This window comes from Centroberyx gerrardi, chromosome 5 (genome assembly GCF_048128805.1).
Source record: "Centroberyx gerrardi isolate f3 chromosome 5, fCenGer3.hap1.cur.20231027, whole genome shotgun sequence".
NCBI classification, from domain to species: domain Eukaryota; kingdom Metazoa; phylum Chordata; class Actinopteri; order Beryciformes; family Berycidae; genus Centroberyx; species Centroberyx gerrardi.
This window is the reverse complement of record NC_136001.1, coordinates 2,454,594-2,474,748: the sequence shown is the minus strand read 5'-3', so window position 1 is coordinate 2,474,748 and position 20,155 is coordinate 2,454,594. Positions and strand designations below refer to the sequence as shown.

At 38.1% G+C, this 20,155-nt stretch overlaps 1 long non-coding RNA gene and 1 pseudogene across 1 annotated transcript; one reads left to right on the top strand and one right to left on the bottom strand.

Annotated features, from left to right (window-relative positions):
- Positions 1–296: 296 nt before the first annotated feature.
- Positions 297–1,678, bottom strand: LOC144539368 (uncharacterized). The gene is made up of 3 exons (XR_013504892.1): positions 1,547–1,678; positions 915–985; positions 297–445 (listed from the first exon to the last, which is right to left on the bottom strand). It is a non-coding gene; the product is annotated as an uncharacterized LOC144539368 (long non-coding RNA).
- Positions 1,679–16,937: 15,259 nt separating this feature from the next.
- On the top strand, positions 16,938–19,942 carry LOC139932137 (uncharacterized; annotated as a pseudogene).
- Positions 19,943–20,155: the final 213 nt, after the last annotated feature.

The following is a 20,155-nucleotide window of genomic DNA, read 5'->3' as shown; positions in this document are numbered from 1 at the left end:
ACACTATAAAAACTATGAAGATAAACAATATAAAACTATTAAAAAAGTGTCTCGTGTCCAAGTGGACACAGTTACTGACTGGTTACCATCCTTGATAATAAACACTTATTTCCAAATGTTATGGAAACCACAAATAAGCGTACGGTTTCCCCACTGACACGGAGAGGAGAAAAAAATGGTTGGCTCAAGTCAGCAGGAGCAATCTTACTATCACTAAAGATCACAACAAAAAAATATGCGAGGTAATAATATTCAAACACTTCATTTGCACTTTTTCACAAACAAAGACCATACCATTGGGAAGCTTAATGTTTGGTTTATTAAAAATAAGGAACAGGGAAAGGCTTGTAAAACCCAGGGAGTTGAGACTCAGGGTGCAGGGTGAGGGTGCTGTCTCATTGCAGGGAGTCTTCAGGCTCCATTGAATCCCCCTGTGGTTCTTGGGCTGAAAGAGAGAGGGAGAGAGGGAGAAAAAGACAGAGGAGAAAGGGTTAGACACACCTATATAGGCTTGGATGGGAAATTGCCTTGGGAGATGAGGTGTGGTCTTTGTTCCTCAACTTAAGTTATGGAACTTCATTAGTTGTGATCATCAACAGCTTTTGCTGCTGATGTTTAACAAAGTATGACAAGTGGCATCAGTTACTGATGTGATATTAATTTATATAAAGTTGTCTCATGTTCTTGGTTGTCTTTTATATATGTAATGAGTGTATACATGTCCAGTGCTCCTACAGCAGGTTACTAATATACACTAACAAGATAAGATTACTTATATAATACAGTAATAGAATACATGTTTAGTATGATTACTTATATAATACTGTAGTATAATACTTTTAGTATTTAGTATGATTCCCCATTTAGCCTAGTATGATTCATTTTTCAAAATTGCTGGCCTATTTTAAACTTACCTTGTGTTTTCAATCTCACTTAGGTCCTCCAACTTCCCTCTCCCTTTGCCATCAATCCAAAATCAGCTGAGCTGCAACATAATATAGACAGGTAATAGTCAACAGAATCACAAAGCCTAAAAACACTCAACCCATAAGTTACGTTTTTGTTTACTGTTTTGAAGTCTCAAATATGCACTCTAAATCCATATCAATAGCGATGTATCACAAACATAGCTCTCTTCCTTATTATTGTGTAACGTGAACTTTATTATTAGCTCTTACTCCAAAATGGATATCCTCATTTCACCACCTCCACCCACCACTCTACAAACACATGCCCCAATGTTATATTTAACTAATATTTAACTCCCCCCACCCCGCAAAAAATCACGTTTAGAAGTATTTTTCTCTAATTCCACAACGTTGGATGAAATGGCATTAAGAGAACGGAATTTATAATTAATAGGCTGTTCGTGGTTAACGTTATGTGTTGCTAACTTTATTCAGTATCCTAGCCTAATCTGTTATCTGTTAACGTTCCCTAAATCTACTAATTTAGAGGGGGATAATCCACTAACATGCTTTAATGCACATGTTAATTTGATACAGATTTGCCGATAATATACAATCTGATTCTTTAAACATCTTACCCTTTCAAAGTACATCACAAACGGTCCATTCCGCTGCAACTCTACTGCGCTGCTAGTGTTAGCCGCTAACTTCCGGGAACTATTGAGAGGCTCCGCGATCCGCCATTGCTGTAAAAAAAATGGTCCATTGGAGAGAACGGAGATGACGCAACTCTCTCTCTATATGGCTCTGGCTGGCCCCATAAAGCTGTATTTTTTTTGTTTATTGCTTGTTGTTTATTGCATTAATTGCCTTACTTTTATTATCTTTATATAAATTTATAATTTGTCTTTACTTTGTAATTATGTTAGTCTTCAATGCACCAATTCAAAGAGTAATTTCTTGTATGTGCACATGTACTTGGCAAATATATGATTCTGATTCTTTTTTGTCTAAACCCAATGCATTCATTGCAAGTTCATCCTTAATTTTAACTGTTGAAATTGAGCTTCTGTTGTATGTGGGGCGATGGGGGTGGGAGGTTGGGTGTCAGGCCACATTTATAGGCTACATCGACGTGCAATAAAAAAAGGTTTTCATTGGCTCATTGGCTCCTGATATCAACTTCATTGGCTCCCGATACGTCAATCAAAAAGGACAGTTTAATCCCTCATCATTGGAAGGACACGTCAGAGTGGAGTGGAGAGTGGAGAGGAGTCCCTTCTAGAATAAGGTAAGGGTAATATCATGCATTGTATATTTAATATAAATGTCATCTGTGTGAGAAATTATAGTTAGATATGCTTTTATTAAAAAAAAAACATGATTATCACCTAACACAATCTTATTAGCCGCCGTGTCTTCTGCATCAGTGAATGGTATTAAATTAACGTTAGCCCACATTTGCTAACCATATGTAAGTTTGATTTTAGCAACCTAGCTGGTTAGCTAACACACGTCAGTGCAGATGAAATTTGGATAGACTGGTCACCAAGCTACAGTGACATTATACACCTGCTATTGTTTTATGACAATGAATAAATGTAAAACTGCTAGCTAGGTAATGTAAGCTTGTTAGCTAAGTTGGCCTAAGCTAACGTTAGCTTGTTAGCTAAGTGGTAGCAATAGTAAAGCTAAGGATTAGTTATAGACCTATGCAATTATTTTGACCGTCAGTGGTAGATAATTTATGTAGACACAAGTACAAGGCTGTGTATATAATATATACTGTATGTATGTAGCTAAAGTTATATTAACGTTATAAACGTTATTAACGTTTATTTGAATTTTTAAATTTCCCGCTCTGAAATTCCGCTCTAAACCCACTGCGCATGCTTTAACGTTTCACACCGCCTTCTACAAAACGGAGGTCGGTTAGTGGCTGCACATCTCTCGCTGTCGCTCTGCTGCTCCACGAACTCTGTTGCCAAAGTCACCAAAGCTCGATAGGCCTACACAACCTTTTCGATGGTTAACTGCGCGATTCTGAAGGTAAAGTAAACAGTTTTAATTAGAATAGTGTCATGCTAGTTGGCTCGCTAACGATAGAGTTTTCATGGCTGCAAACTCATCGCCTTTCGACAAAATTCGGCGTTATGAATCGAAATTGTTCATCCTTGTGGTTTACACAGGTCCATGAGTTGTATTTATTTATTACATTTTTTTTTGAGGAGGGTGTCGTGTTGGGATGCAAGAGCCGAAGTGGCAATCACATTGCTTGATTTAGGGGCCTCTGACCAAGTTCACTATTTCTTTTAGCCCTGTTGGGACTGCACTCTGTGATTGGTGACATGCTGACTCTCCTACCACTAGTTTCCTCTTCTTTTGCTGTTGTTGTCTTGGTATTAGGGCTGAACGATTTTGAAAAAATATCTAATTGCGATTATTTTGACTGATATTGCAATTGAGATGTGATTTGCGATATTAAAGGGAATAGTCATATTTACATCATTATTCTCATTTTCATTGAAAAACATATTAAAATTATTATGGTGTGATTTTTGCGGGGATCTGTACCAAACAAAGATATTTTCTAGTCTGTAGAATATGTGTAGGCCAGGACATCTCTGCACCACGACAATATTTAATTTAAAATGGTATTTTGACACACATTTCGCCTTTAACAAATATTGCGCCTCCTGCGATTGTAAAATTGCAGTAACGTTAGGCCATATTGCGATTTCGATAAAATTTCGATTAATTGTTCAGCCCTACTTGGTATCAACCAATTTTAGACTTGTTATTGCCTTCCATTATGCTCAAAGTTGTAAGGATTTATGCTTGTATAATGGGATCGCGCGAAATATAACAGCGCTTTGATGTACTATGATATGCTTTCATATACATATACATATTTTGGTGACTGTGGGCTAGAAATGAAATTTAAAACGTGTAATAGCCAGGCTGAAGCTATGCGTTATGAGAAACGGAGCTCAGTTAGGCTTGTTGCAAAGCTAGCATGAAAGAAAGGGCACTGTAGCCTGTATGAAGTGCAATCAAGTGCTCCCAGCTCCCAAAGTCAGTCCCCTTTTTTGCAAGAGCTAGGTTTCTCAGGTTATGCTGCCCAACAGACCTATTACTACCTCCCGTTTTATCCGAATTATAACAGTGTGACTCATCTTAGTAAGTGTAATTGCTGAAAAAAACAGCTTGTACATCATTTGTAGTGTACATGCAGCTGTTTTGTCTCTTTAAACAGTAAAAGGAAGGGTAGCCTACGTTTTTGAGTGGGCCCAGATGCTTTTGATTCTGGGGTCAGTGGCCCCTTGCCTTGGGTAGAGTTTTAGTTTTTGGTCTTGGATGGATGTTACTCAATGAAGAACTGTATGACAGAAATCTGAGTAGGCTAGGCATTCTTATTAATATTGTAAATAGAAACGTTTACCTTCATAGTATGTAGATAACCCTCAAAGAAAGTTTGTAATCATTATTGAGCTTTTTTGCTGTGCAACAGTTCTTTTCGACTAACCACTCTTTAGTGCATGTGTGTGTGTGTGTGTGTGTGTATATATATGTATATATATGTATATATATATATATATATACACACGTGCACATATATACTGTATGTGTGTGTGTATATATGTATGGATGTATGTGTATGTATATGTAGGCTATGTATTTTTGTATGTGTTCCATGTATGCAAATAGATATTTATATGTATATTTTACTCTTTTTATTTAGTTACTTATTTTTCTCTCTTGTAAAGCACTTTATAACTATGGTTTTGAAAGGTGCTATATAAATAAAGATTTACTTACTAGTGTTACATAGATCAGTGGTTATACAAATGCAGAATAAAGGACAGTAGGCTATGTCTTATTTTCTTTATCAAAATTCTCCAAAAAGTGCATTTTCTGTTATTTTCAGTTATTGCTCAGCAGTTTACAGTCAGTTATTAAAATGATAATTAATTTACTTCTCTCTTCTCTTATCTCTTTTTGCAGTGCAAGACGGTAATGGACTCGGACATGGTATGACTTTTTTACTAGCCATTTTTTGGAGGGGGTGGGCATTTGCATGATTTTGCATGCTTTGCATGATTTTGCATGCTTTGCATGTTTTGCATGGTTTGCATGTTTTGATTGTGTACCTCTGTGTAGACAGCTGTGTCATTAGATTCCAATAATTAGTTTCCAATTAGGTTGGCATTCTAACTTGGTATTGACGTGTTTTATTAATGGTGTGTGTGTTATTGTAGACTTGTAAGATGTCGGGTAAGTCTTACACTGCCCGTTGGAAAAGGGCAAAAAGGCTGCAAGAAAAAAGTGCAGGTCCTGAAACACTTCCATCCGAGTCTTTGCAACCAAGCAGTGATGATTATCAATGTCATGCACTGCTGTCCCCTCAGCAAGAGCATACACCTGTAGTAGATGGAGATCCTGTGCATACTGCATACTGTGATGAGTATGCAGATGATGATAATTTTGATGATTTCATGTCCCAGAGCAGTAATAGCAGTGATGTGGAAACTATCCCCTCCCTCAGACACGGTCTTGCACAGTGGGCAAATGAATTTCAAGTCAAACACAATGCAGTTGATTCTGTCTTAAAAATTTTGAGGGAACATGGCCATCCAGAGCTACCTAGGACAGCGAAAACCTTGCTTGAGACTCCCAAAAGTGTTGACTTTGAGGTGAAATCAGGAATGGAGTACATATACCTTGGCTGCAAAGACCAGCTTTTGAAACACCTGAAAATGTACCCACCTGCATCCATAAACCAGTTGGATTGCATTGACATTTCACTCAACATCGATGGTTTGCCACTGTTCAAAAGCAGCAATCAGTCGCTGTGGCCGATTTTGTGCAAACTGAATTTGTCTCCTCCGTCAGTTTTTCCTCTTGCTTTGTGTTTTGGTGTATCAAAGCCAACCAATCTTGACTTTGTTAATGATGTTGTTGGTGACCTTCACAACCTTATGGAAAACGGACTAGAGACAGACAATGGTCTGATTAAGGTGAATCTGCGTTGTGTGACCTGTGATGCCCCAGCCAAAGCGCTTGTGAAGTCCATGAAGCAGTATTCAGGCTATTATGGCTGTGACAAATGTATGCAAAAAGGTTTGTGGGATGGCCATCGGGTGATCTATCCTGACAGTACCAACCTAACTCTAAGAACAGACAAGACATTCCGGGATCAGTCGCAGGAGGAGCACCACCTGCTTTCACGTGTGTCACCATTTTGCCAGCTCTCTATGGACATGGTTGTGCAATTCCCTGCAGATTACATGCACCAGTGCTGTCTTGGAGTCATGCGCAAAATGATCATTTTGTGGCTACGGGGACAGAAGGGAATCAGATTGTCATCTGGGCAAGTTAAGGAAGTCAGTTCTCAGCTTCTTAAGCTTAGAACATGCATTCCAAATGTGTTTGCCAGGAAGCCAAGGGGCTTGGAGGATATTGACAGGTGGAAAGCCACAGAGCTGAGACAATTTGCCCTTTATACAGGGAAAATTGTGCTCAAGGGCGTTCTGTCAGAGCAGCTCTATGAGCACTTCCTGGCATTCAGTGTGGCTTTATCTATCCTTGTTTGTCCAAGGCTTGCCAGACAGTACAACTCCTGTGCAGAGGAGCTGTTGATATACTTTGTTGCACAGGGGCAACATTTGTATGGGGATGCGTTCCTTGTGTACAACGTACACTCGATGGTGCACATTGCAGCTGACGCAAACATGTATGGCAGCCTTGATGAGTGCAGTGCTTTCCCCTTTGAGAATTACTTGCACCTGCTGAAAAGGTTGGTTCGCTCTGGGCGGAACCCTCTTTCACAGATTGTGAGACGACTTGGGGAAGCAGACAAACTAAGAAAGGTACAAACAAAATCAAAAGTTACTGTACAAACTCAGAAGCCAAACAATGTTTTCATCCTCAGTGATCTGGAGTGCTGTGAGGTTGTTGCAATCTCAGGTGAGACACAGCACAGGGAAAGGATGTTGCTCTGTCGTGTCTATGGTCAGCTTGAGCCACACTTCATGCAGCCTTGTGACTCAAGATTGATTGGTGTTTACAGAGCCCAAGTGGGTCGTACTCAGATGAAAACACTCTCTGAGAGACAGTTAGCAAGAAAGGCCTTCATGATTGAGGCAGACCATGGTACGCGTGTTGTACTTACTGTGCTCCATTCATTCTAAGGAGTTCACATGTTTTACATTATGTACATAGTTGTTTACATGTTCACATCATTTTTGTTGGTGTTGTATTTGCACCTGCAAAAGGCTTTCATAAATCAGGCCCTTCAAATAATACTGATGATTTTAGCTGTATAGAATTTGTGATTTTGGAATGATTTTAAGATAAGCAACTTTAACAAACTTTCAGTCAATAGTGATAGTATTAGCTGTCGAGGAGTTGTCTGGTTTTAGAGGGGATAACATTTTGGTGTACAACTGGGTTTCCATTTCTGATCAAATTGCCCATCCCACCCCGTTTTTCTTTTTTTCCAATGCACTTTTTGCTTGTTGGATTTTGCCTTGTGTGCAGTGAGGGTCTAAGGCTGGTGGTGCCAGGTAGGTTAGGCTACGTAGAATAGTTAGACTGTTTGTCTTGTTTTGTTCACCACTGATTTTGATAAGTTAGATCTAGTTAGGCACATTAATAATAATAGTAGTAATAATAATTATATTAATTATATTAATTAAATAATTAGTATTAATCATAGGCCGCAATAATCACAAAAAAACTGCAAAATCCTGGTGGGACTGGTATTTGAACAATTTATTTATTGGGGCATCGCGGCCAAAATGTAGGGCACCAAGGCCAAATCCTTTTTTCAGTCCTTTTTCCTCAACAAAATAAATATCCTAATAGAAAAATTAAGTGCTGCAGTGTGATACAGCACATATGTAAGATGGCTCAGACTGCAAAGTTAGTTACATGTCCAGTAACACACGATAACGTAAGTGTAACCCAGGTTATTTTCTGTAGCTACAAATTACAGATGTAATGTCTATATTCTTTTGTGTGTTTACTTTTTTTTGTCTTTCCAGTTCCTTTGTTGTAATGGACAATGTTTTCTAATCCAAGTTCATTCTGTGAACAGAATGGACATTAGAGGGAGGGGCAAATGGTGTTAACATTTCAGTTTTATTCTTCCAGAGCTCTGAAAACCGCTATGCGGTTGTCAAATTTCTACAAGACAACACTGTTGACGTTGTGCCATCTACATGGATTGAGATAACCACTGAGGTATTTCCTTCACTTATGTTTGCTCTTGATAATATATTATAGTACTCCCTTGAAAATATCCTTCCAAGAAGAGGCAGGATGGCGCCTTGTCTGTAGACAAATCCAACAAGATATTGTAAAAGTGTTCAGACCCTTGACTAATTCTCACATTGTTGAATCACATTATTGAATCAATGCGCTACACGCAGTTCTAAAATTTAATAGTGGGGGGAAACAAAACAAAACATTGTGGCAGTCAGTGCTGATATTGTGGCGGGCCGCCACAAAGTTTTCTATGTATGGGAAACCCTGATATGTCACAAATTGTTAGTGTCATACATATTATTTATATCTGTTTCACACAGGCTGTATTTTGCTACTGGCCACGGCAGAATATAACGCTGAAAGTTAAAAGAAGACCTGACGAAACACAGTGGCCCAAATATCCGGCCTAAGTTCTAACATATACAGGTATTGTAAATGAATATGCATAAGCTTGGTGGGCTTTGTTGTAGAAGTTTAGTTTTCTAGTAGTAGTAGTTTTGCTGTTTTTGAGACGTATGCACCTTTAATTCAGGCACTGGCTGTTTGTCCTCTGTTAGTCGTCTGGTATTGCTTTGAAATATCATATTAATGTGCTGATTGTCAACCTATCTGCTTGGATCCCTGCTTATACTCTGCAGACAGCTACAAGGAGGCCAGGGAGAAGGCACAACAAGCCACAGTGACCTCAAATTTAGAGAGTGAGGAGGAGGAACCAATCATCCGGAAGACTAGAATCCCAGCGCGATTCCTTGAGTATGGTAAAGGATCTCTTGATGCATGTGTTTATATGTTTTTACTCATGTGTTTCACTTAATAAACATGCTGAAAATGGGAATTTTCTCAGGGTATCTGCGGGTAATTCAAAAGTATGAAAAAGCATTAAATTAAATTTGCTGATACTTGCAGATACCCTGCATATGCTTGCTTAATGGATATGTATGAATACTTCTCCACTAGATGAGGATGAAGAGCCCTTGTCAAAGAAATCTAGAAAATTTGGGACCTGTTCAGCAAAAAAGGCAAACTCATCAACTCTGATGCCAAAAATGCCTTGCTGTAAGTAAATGGTTTTGAATAACAAGGTGTTTGATCTTTGCTAGTGTTATAACCACATATCATTTTCTATGTGTATTGAATTGATAAAGAATGCCAACATTTTATTTTTTTATTTATTTTTATTAAGTCTTCTATTTGTCTTTATTGTCATGTAGTGTGTATGTGTGGTTATATATGTTGTGCATATGATGAAAAATGAAAATATTTTCATATGAAAAAAAAAAGCAAACATTTTGACAGATGACATACTCGTTTACAGCCTAATAAATGCGCTCAGACACTTTAGATCAAGTTGGTTTTGCTCAAAAACCTGCTGTAGCTTCAAAGCAGTTTATAATGGAAGCACAAAGAACTCTGTATTCATTCAGAAAACAAGGCTCCAAAAGACTCAGTTAGGGATGGACCAATATGTAATTTCTGGGCAGATAATGATACAACAAATGCAACCAAACAGCCACTAGGTGTCTCCAAAGACCATGAGTACGGTACTGCAGAACCACGTCTATGATCTCAAATTGCCTTCACGATGGTGAGTTACTAAAATTAGGCGCTTTTGATAAAAGTGTCATTAGCCTATGATGAAATAACAGTACAAAAATAGAGGACTATAGATGAAAAATTCAGCTTTGGTAAGTTTTTGGAATGTATTGATTTAAAGTGTCGGAATTCATTTCTTAGCTTGTAAATAAGTGAAATGTCTTATTCTTGCCAAAATGTAATGTAAATGTGTTCTTTAAATGAACTGCTTTACCTTTGTATCTCTGTGATCTTTTTTTTTAGTCACCCCATCAGTGGACTTCTTTGCAACCAGCAGCGGAGATTCACAGAGTACCTCAAGTGAGTCTGTTTCAACACATTAAAACATCAGCTTCCCCTTAGAACTGCTCTTTGTTTGATTGAAGCTACAGACAAGATTGTGAGATTATGGAGTTATTACATTATTGGGTTTTATTACATTTTCGATCAAGTTAAGTGCAAATTTTATTACATTTTCAGGCGTTATTACATTTTCAGGAAATTATTACATTATTGGGTGCTACAAGACCTTTTGTATTTTTTATGTCACCGTCACAAAGACAACCATAGCTAGAAAAAGGTTTCTCCATACCTGGGCCACCCGTGCGTAAAACTACAAAAAAAATAGTGTAGAAAAAAATGCCACAAATGGAAAAGCACATTGCCATATTTGGAGCGGCAGCGCTGCGAACACTGGACATGTCACATTATATGGTTTTGTTTGTAATCTTTGAATCAGTTAAATTGTGCAATTTTACCTTTATTTACAAAAACACTGCATGCGTAAAAGCACATTGGACATATTTGGAGAGGGGAGCACTGAACACTGGCACATTCACCTTTGTTTTTGACAAGAAGGTGACAAGAGGGGCGTATTTATAGTCATTTGCATAGTTCATTCTGGGAGGAGACAAGGCGAGGTGAGAGTGTGTACGTACTTTTCAATTTTTGTGAGTACGCCATCTTTCAGTATGAAATCTACGCAGTCTTTTATACATGAGGCCCTTGGTGTTTGGAAACACTGCTTCAGAAAAGATGTAATATTTAGGAAAAAGTTTGCCAGTTCATAGGACTATGTTCTGGTGGGTTATAAAGATGATAATTTGTGTATAACACTTTAAAAACTTACACAATTAAAAATGTAGCTGTTAAAATGGTTGACTTGTGCAGTGAAAAACCATTTCCCAAAAACATTATTTTTTTCCCTTGTGCAGTGTGTCCAGACACAAGCTGATGTGGGCTTAGCTTAGATGCCACAGAATGAGGTTATGGAGACACTTTGTTTAAACAGTGTAACTTTTAACAAGTCTCTCATTTTAAAAAGGCTTACCCTCAGATACCCCACATTCAGAGTGCACCACCCCACCAAGGACTCTGGCACAGAGCAATGGCCAAGGTAGGTCTGGAGTTATGAAGCAAAGCAACTTATGGTGCAATGCCGTGATTTAAATGTATGTTAACATGTTTAATTTCCACAAATCCAGGTCCCTCCACCAACACTCCAAAGAGAACTCAAAGTACTCCAAGTAAGTTTGCATTGTTAGGGCTGAACAATATATTGAATTAATAATAATAAAAAACAAAATGTTTTAACCCATTTGTGACACAATTTTTCCCAAAGATTTCATGTAGCCTATATAGCCATGTTGTTAGCATCTAATATGAACATGTTCTGCATTTATTTTCTCCAAGTTTTTATTTATTTCCAAGAAAATCTTGTTTAAACATATGGCAACTATAGTTGCCGGTGGGCATAAAGTTTGTAAGTACCTCTTTAAAGTAAAAAAAATGCACTGTAGGCAGGGCTGTACGTTAACTCTTTTTGCACATAGCACTGGTGCTACAGAGGTTGATAGTTTTGTAGCACAGGCCACAAAATTGTAGCACGAGTATAAAATGTCTGTTACCATCTCTAAAAACAACCACAAGTAGTGCAGTTCATCACTTAAACAGGTATGTGACTGACAAAGGACATTCATGTTGCATACAGGGCACACAAAATCCAAACCTTAACAAGAAATGTTTTCAGACAAACATTTTCTTTATTTGCCCATAATGGTAAATTGCAGGGACATAACTGTATACAAACATCAATATATTACGCTTCAAATTAGGGGTGTGAATCTTTGGGAATCTCACGATTCGATTTGATTCCGATTCTTGGGTGTCCGAATCGATTCAGAATCGATTCTCGATTCAGAACCAATTCTCGATTGAATGAATAGAAAAGGGGGCACTATTCAAATCCTTGTTTATGTTCTTCTGAACATGTAGAAAATCTTCAAAATGCATATATTCTAGAATATATGGATGTTTAACTCTCTTGAACAATTCATTTTGTCTTAAATTGGTAAAACACATCATAAAAAAGTGTGAACATTCACTATATATACTATAATGCTCCAACAGAGCTTTGCCATTAAAAGACGCAAAAGCACATTGAGGCTTTTATCTGAAATACATACAGTTTTAAACAATATTGAACCTCATTTGTGTTAAAAGTGCATAAAAGTGTAAACATTCAATTATTCTCTTCAGCAGGCATTTGTCTATTAACAAATTAACCTTAAATGTAAGTAAAATATAAAAAAAGTAAAGTATATACAGTATTATATTATTATTCAATATATTGCGATACAAAAATGTGACAATATGTATCGTGGGGCGGAAAAATCAATTGCGATATTAGCTGAATTTTATTCTGCTGTAATGACAAATAAGGTACCTTGCCCATCACAGTTTCACAAGTTCTCTATTGAAATTATATTATTGTCAATTTATAATGACATTTTTAAATAGTTTATATTCCAGAGAAAAACATGTCTGTAAAATTACGTTTGATACAGCATGGCTATTAAATGAAATGTGTATTATTCATTCATATTCAGATGAATCCTGCCAGCCAAAGTATGTCAGGGCTATCTTCATGCGCCTGGATAAAATTGAACAGTCACTGGAGAACATTGAGTCAATATTGACCAGAGGCATCAGGACTAATGACCCGGAAATGGACGTATTGCTGAGGCCATTCAACACCCCAGAAGACCTTGAAGAGGCCTCTGAAAAACTAAGGGACACAGTCTACAGAAAGAAAATGGTATGAATGTCAAGAATTTTCTTATTCTTATTTTCTTTATCTTACAGAGACCCCCTTGTGAAATATGTGGTTAAAATATAAGCATAGGTACACTTTAGTAAGGTGTGGGAATGAGATCAGTATGTTGTGGCCAAGTCATGGACAGTCCATTATGTTGTTTGGGGGGGGGGCTCTCTCCATATAATCTTGAGTTGCGCTGTTGTAATGTTTTTTTTCAGATCGACTATCTGAGTCTCCTGGGAGGTAAAACTCCTGGGGACTCAGTCAGACGGATCATGCGCAAACTTGGCACCAATGCCCTTTGGGCCAACTACAGTCTTAAAGGTCGTAAGGGGAAAAAGAAGTTCCAGGACCTGGGTGTATATGAAGTCATAATCCGTAAGTGTTTTTACAGTGTTTCTAGTGTTCTAGTTGTAGTTCAGAGTTCTCGTGATTTATCAAGATCTTTTCGCAGATTTTTTTTTTTTTTTTTGAGGCGAGTGCAATACCCTTCCGTACATAAAAGTATTAAGTCTTGAACTTTAACTTCTTTAATACAGAGACCGGCAGAAAAGCTCAGGCATTTGGGACAAATTTGAAGATAAGTTCCTGTTTCAGGCACATGACCTGCAACTAGGTCAATAGTAGTTGACTGACGCAACAGTGTAAATTGCATATTGTATCTTTAGCTTATGGCACAGGTCATGATATGTTTGAACATTCATCCATAGTAGTTTTTTAGCCTTTAACCCAAAAATGCCCACAATTGTTCTTTTTATTTTCCTTTTATACAATTGTTCTCTGTGGTCATTTATGCACAAATCTGAAATCAGTTGAAGCGTTTGTCTAAAAAGTGTTTTTTTTTTTTTTTTAAACATAGTGGGGCTCATTCATAAAACTTACCGGCAGGTTTAGTGCGACGTTAGGGGCAGATACCGTCACGGTAGGGTGTTTCCTCATTCATAAACGTGAAATATTTGGACGTTATTCTTCCACCCCTTTTGATCATTTACATATTGGGAAAGCGATTCATAAAAGCACACCGCGCTGCAAAAAATACCACCTGTTCTAGTCAGACGGTATATTGTAGAAATTAATGTTAACTAATGAAATGAAATTAATGAAACTAATGAAATTTGTTTCATTAGTCATTAATTAATCATTTTCATTAGAAACTAATGAAAATTAATGTAAATTATTTAAAAATCAATAGATAAAGTCACATTGTGTCCTAGGGGATTAATTATCATTGGAAACGTGAAAATGTTTCATAAATGTGACTCGCACACTGGCTGTGATTGCATTTGTAAACGCCAGTTTCCATCTGATTTGATTCAGTTTATCATGATAAAAAGAGAAGATGACAATACACACGTCCCATAAACTTTTTAGCAGGTGCTGGAGTGTAGCAGAGCTGAAGTATTTCAGAAAGAGAACGCTGCACATTGCTGCCAATTCTGCCATATATTTACAACGTTTTGATAGGTCTTCATCAGGTGACAATCACCACCGATCAATTTATAATTTCAGTAAGTGACATCATAAACATTTGGTTTATAATGGCCAACATTGCAGTTACAGCAGTAGGAGTGACTGAGAAGGAAGAGGTTTATCTGCCGTTCTAACGTGTCTCTGCTGCCCATTGACACACAGGCGTTGCATATGTAAATCTTAATTAACATGTTGGTTTTGATTGGTTGTCACCTGGGCTACAGCTGAGGATAGCACAGCAGTAACGTGGCTCCGTCATGGTATTCACGGGTGTGGTAAATTTAACAGAGAAAATTACCGTGGTGCAGATTTTGCGTCCCGCTATTCTGTTATCACAGAATTTTATGAATTAGCCCCAATATGTTTAGTACATGGGCACAAGGGGTAACTTTTTGAATGACTGCTGTTAATATTCCACCTGTTATATCGAGAGTGGGAGGCAATGCAAAAAGTGATGTTTTCTCCTCAAACAATTATTTTAATTCAATTCAGCTTAAGGTGTGTTTGTGCTGCTAATCATCATTGTGAATTTTTTCAGTAGCTCCAGCCAGTAAAGAATGACTGCTGTTTAAATTTTTAGCAAGATATCTAAAAAACATAACTTTTTGTGTTGCCTCCCATTCAAGCCTATACGGAGATAATTGGTGAAACAGCAGTCAGTCTTGACTGGCTGGGACTACAGACAAAATTCCATAATGATTCTCAGCACAAACAGACCTCAAAGATAATTGTTGAATTACAACAATCAGTAATGGAATTGCTGAGATTCTGAGCAATATGTTTGGGGGGAGAAGAGAAGTTATCAAAATGAAGTTACTCCTTGTGCCAATGCACTAATGTATATAACAATATTTATGATACAATATATATGCTGATGTTATTATTATTATTTATTTTATTATTTTTTAAGTAGTATTTTGTCATAGACAAAGACACATAAGGACTGTGTGGTTTATGAATTGCGTTTTATGTTTTTAATTTCTTTTTTCTAAGATGCCTGCCATCAGACACATCCAAAGGTCACAGAGCATGTGTTTGACAGCATCATTGGGGAAACACTAAAGTATGCACCCCATAGAAGGACTCTGGTGAGTGTAAAGGATTCATGAAAGAGCTTCTGTGATGTTATCATGTCAGAATTTTAAATAAATATTATTATGATTATGCAGGTGGATAACCGGAATCCAGTGGTGCCCTCTACCTCTGCCTGTCCAGGGGACTCTCCTTGATGGAGCATCTATGGCCGAGCAACTGCTACTACTACACATGCGCGCGCGCGCGCGCACACACACACACACACACACACACACCACCTTGCACACATACATTCTGCCACACAGCCATATCCCACCCCATTCCATCCCGCCACCACACATCCCACCCCATCTCTACACAAAAACACACTCACTCACACATCCCACCCCACCCCCACATACCAAAAAAAAAATCTTAATAAAAGAAATGTTTTTTTTTTAATGATTTGTTTCGTTGAATGAATTTGTTGAAACAAATGAACTTTGTTTTACTGGTGTCAGTTGTAGTCTAGCATAGGTCTGATTAATCTAGGAGATATTTTAAGTTATTAACATTTCATGTACATATTTTGTATTCAAACAAATGTTCTAAGAACCTTTTGGGAATGTTAAGAAAGGTTAACATTAATGGAACGCTATTGAAACCAGGTAAGGTTAGGAAAGCATTCAAAGAACATTCATAGAACTAAAGAGAATGTTTTTGGAACAATTGAAAAACTTACTTTAAAAAACATTTTGTCAGAATGTTATAAGAATGTTGTGTTACATTATGTGTTAAGAACGTTTTCAAATAACGTCATAACTAGGGAAATAACATTCTGGGAACATTTAAAAAACGTTTTAATTATGTCAGAACGTTAGTGGAATGTTGTATTACATTATGTTTTAACAACGTTTTCAAATAACTAGCGAAAGAACATTGTGGGAACATTTAAAAAACGTTTAATTTTCGGTCAGAACATTAAAGGAATGTTTTAAAAACGTTTTCAAATGTTCTAACAATAGAAAACATTCTGGGAACATTTAAAAAACTTGCCTCAAAAAACATTTTAATAATGTTGTGTCAGAACGTTATAGGAATGTTTTCTTTTAATGTTTTAAGAACATTTTTCATATAACGTTCTCCTAACTAGGGAAAAAACATTCTGGGAACACTTAAAAAACTTGCCGCAAAAAACGTTTTAACAATGTTCTATCAGAACGTTATAGGAATGTTTTCTTTTAATGTTTTAAGAACATTTTTCAAATAACGTTCTCCTAACTAGGGAAAGAACATTCTGGGAACACTTAAAAAACTTGCCGCTAAAAACGTTATCTAAACATTCCAAGGTAACGTTTTCATAACCTAATGGGAATGTTAGGGGAACATTCTTGGAACCTAAAATTGCCAGCTGGGCGAAACTCGTATACAAACTTTTAAACTAGCCGTTGTCGATGTAAAATGAAGACAGATTCAGCAACTGCATGGCTGATTTCTCGCCTCAAATGTTTTCAGAAACACATTTCGGTGAACCATTTACGTAATATAAGGGAAAGTTTCCAAACGTGTTTTTCCAGTTTCAAATCAAGGAGGTTCTATTCGCTTATATGACGCAAGTCGCCATTTTGGAATGTCCCTGAATGAAAACGAGGCCGTGGTGGGAGAAATCCCAGAAGTATTTTGAGAGCGGAGTTTAATCGTGGCAAGCCGGCCGGCTAGCGAGTAGTAACAAGGGGCGGTGGCATGTCATATTGTTGTGTACCAGACTGTTCATCTTACCAAAGGAGAGAATGTGATCAAGGCTTGTCTTTCCATCGGTTTCCGAGTCACCCACACACCCGTCCACCCGTGGATTGCCAAAATAAGGAGGGATGTTGGACCACATTTTCAGGTAATTACGTTAGCAAACTAGCTAGGCTAGCTAACGTTTGCTTCTAGCTTTCTACATGTTACTACATGTTAACTACATGTTAACAGATTCCATCTCTCAATAGATCACGGACAACACAAGAGTGTGCTCCAAACATTTTACCAAGGACTGCATAGTCAGATCACTCACCGGTCTGAATAAACTGAAAGGTGGGAGTGTGCCGTCCTTGTTTACATGGTGTCAACACAAGTCCAGGAGGACAATTCAACGAATCCAGAGGTAACCTTTAGCAGACATTAGCTAAATCCCTTGCATGTTGTCATGAAAAAGATGATAAATGCATTGGCATTAATATAAAATGTAATTTTTGTTTAGGGTTCGTGTTTGTGTTCAAGGGGTAAAGGCATCAACATCAGAGTTAGAAGATGTACTATAGTGAGTATGCACATATGTTTTACACCTTAACTGCACATCTATCAACTTGAGATCATCATGGCTAATGTTTTTCTCCTGTGTTTGTAGTGACTCTGATGAAGTGGAGGAACAAGAAGAGCAGCAGGAGTTTCCAAATCTAAATGAGGGAGAAAAGTGAGTTGGTTACTGTCAGTTGTGTTGTTTTGAGTTATGATTGGCCTGCAAGATTAGGCTATGCAGGATAATGATTATAGGATGTAGGTTATTTTTACCTTGTATGTACTCTAACCCTGTGGTATTCATTGAGTCTTCTGTTTGCCCTCTCCACATGGATCCTTAACCTCAACCAAGCAATCTCTTAGGCTGGCTTTACATGGTGCAACCTGAATACAACTTCAGTTCCATGCAACTGAGTTCTGTGGGAGAACCAATGAATGAAAATCATGAATTTGGTTTATATCATCATTTGTAATGTTCAGGGTGAGTTTTGTAGCATAGCAACTGTAAAAGATTATTATTATTATACAAGACGAATCTAAAAGGGAAATATGAATGTAGTGTTCTCCTTATTGAACTGCCCTATTGGCTGCCCTCACACAATGCAACTTTCATGCAATATCTGCATGAAACTTTTATTGTTGCTACGCTATCAAACTCATCCGGAACATTCCAAATGATGATACAAACCCAATTAATAATTTTCGTCGGATGGTTCTCCCACGGAACAACGTTGCATGGAACTGCAGCTGTATTCAGGTTGCACCATGTAAAGCCAGTTTAAGAACATTGGGGTGACGAGTCTCACATTGTGTAGGATTAGTTTCACTGTCCAGACTACTTTCCCAGATTACCATTACTCAAGTCTTGGTGAAGATCTTTTGTAGAGTAGTGGGGCAATAGCGCATCCACTGCCACTACTGCCATTTGGTATCTGCCTCACAAGGCACTGAAATGGGAAGATCTGGTTGAAGAGATATATGTTGTGCTCTGAATCCAGCTCTTATGATTCTGTGTTTGCATTTCACTTCACCTCAACATAGGCTTTTTTGTAGTCTGTAGAGCACTTTGAGGATGTTATAATCCTTGAATGAAGTGTAAAGCATATTGGCAAGAAGTCTAAATATGTAAACAGTCTCCTTTTGCACTGCATTTAGCTGCTTTTATACAGTACTCCTGCATACAGTCTAATCATGGTTGTGGTGTGATGCCTCAACAACCTGCTTGGTACTTAGTTTCTTATTTCCTATTTTCTTCTGTCTTCCCTCTCTAACACACAGTTCCAACCAAGTTTTGGAGGCACTACATGATCACGATTATCTGGAGGAGCCCCTGTCTGTGGAAGGGCAGCTTGATGCAGCACAGAAGCAGATTGCTTGTCTGGAGGAAGACATTCAAAAGCTGAGAAGTGAGCAGTTTTGTCTCCAACGCTTCCAGTGTGAGCCGAAGTTGATCATGTTCTACACTGGATTTAAAGATTACAACACCATCAAAGCGCTCCACCTAGCTTTAAAGCCTACAGCAGAGTCTATGGTGCGATGGAGTCAAATGCAAAGTCTCAATCATACTGAAGTACACATTTTGAAAGCTGGGTTCCATGCACAACACCTATGCCTCTTTGACCAGTTTTTCCTGTTCCTTTGCCGTGTGAGGCAGGGTTTTTTTGCTGTGGATTTAGCAGTGCGGTTCAATGTGTCGCAGGCCACAGTCAGCAGGACCTGTATAACATGGGGCAACTACCTGTACTTTATGCTTGGCACACTACCAGTATGGCCAAGTAGAGAGGCAGTAGATGAGCTAATGCCACCATTCTTCAGAGAGACCTTTCCCAAAACACGGGTGGTATTAGACTGCACTGAGATCCACATCCAAACAGCAAGCTCAAAGGTTCTGAACACAGTGACATACTCCCATTACAAAGGTACCACAACACTGAAATCCCTAGTTGGCATCACTCCCTCTGGGTCAATTAGCCTAGTCAGCAATCTCTATACAGGCTCAATTTCAGATAAGGAAATTACCAAGGAGTCGGGCATTCTGAACCTCTTGGAGCCAGGTGACGAAGTCATGGCAGATAAAGACATGCTTGCTGACATCAATGTAAAACTTGTAATCCTGACATTCTTAGGGCCAAGTGGACAATTCAGTCAAGATAACATAACATATACACAAGAGATTGCCCGCTTGAGGATCCACGTGGAGAGGGCAATCAGGCGCATAAAAGAGTACCACATTTTTGATGGTGTCATGCCCCTTTCACTGTGTGGGTCAGTCAACCAGCTGTGGACTGTGTGCGCTCTGCTGACCAACTTTCAGGGACCTCTGTTTTAATCCTGTGGTGAAATCCAGTAGAGAAGAAAGTAGTGCACACATCCAAAACATTTACTACAGGTGCTGGATAAAAAAAAAAATAACAGAGAGAAAGAGGTAGAATCTGCACACTGTGTTGATAGCTCCTGATAGTTTTAATGGCAAGTAAAACTATCAGGAGCTATCAACACAGTGTCCAGATTCTACCTCTTTCTCTCTGTAAAATCCAGTAGA